The sequence below is a fragment of the Leptonychotes weddellii genome, unplaced genomic scaffold (genome assembly GCF_054177405.1).
Source record: "Leptonychotes weddellii isolate Sample4059 unplaced genomic scaffold, ASM5417740v2 HiC_scaffold_141, whole genome shotgun sequence".
NCBI classification, from domain to species: Eukaryota; Metazoa; Chordata; class Mammalia; order Carnivora; family Phocidae; genus Leptonychotes; species Leptonychotes weddellii.
Window position 1 is genome coordinate 255 of NW_027721356.1, and position 746 is coordinate 1,000.

At 45.4% G+C, this 746-nt stretch overlaps 1 pseudogene; it reads right to left on the reverse strand.

Moving 5' to 3' along the window:
* Positions 1-210: 210 nt before the first annotated feature.
* Positions 211-740, reverse strand: LOC145718325 (large ribosomal subunit protein eL8 pseudogene; annotated as a pseudogene).
* Positions 741-746: the final 6 nt, after the last annotated feature.

The window sequence follows — 746 nt, forward strand, 5'->3', positions numbered from 1 at the left end:
TCTTTTTTTCCTTTTTTTTTATTCATGTAAGAAATATATTCTGAGCACATAGTAGGTGTTGGTGCTGGGTTAGACACTGGGTAATAAAAATACATGTTTTGACTTGCAAAGCTGTCCATTATGGAATATTAAGCTTAAAAAAACATTTTACAGTGTACACTATATTGGTATACATGCTATTATGTATTTCTATAAATGTAATAGTAAACATTTCTTTTTTTTTTTGAAAGACAACGTTTTATTACTTTTATGTACAGAAAATTCAACAGCATCCACTCAGCCCAGTTTGGTGGCCAGTTCTTTAGCCTTTGCCTTTTCCAGCTTGGCAATGCGAGCCACAGACTTCGGACCCAGGACGTTGCCTCCCCAGTGGCAGCGGATCTCATCATATCTGTCATTGTAATTGGTCCTGATGGCTTCCACCAGCTTTGCCAGAGCTCCTTTGTCTTCCGAGTTGACCTGTGTGAAGGCGACGCTGGTGCAGGTCTTCCTGTGGACCGGACGCCCCAGCCTGGCCTTCCCCTTGATAATGCAGTAGGGAACCCCCATCTTACGACACAGGGCAGGCAGGAAAACCACCAGCTCAATGGGATCCACATCATGTGCAATCACTACCAGCTGAGCCTTCTTGTTTTCCACCAAGGTGGTGACAGTGTTAACCCCAGCTCGAAGGACAGGTGGCCTCTTAGTGGGGACATCCCCTTTGCCCGCAGCTTTCTTCTCGGCCCGGGCCAACAATCTCTGCT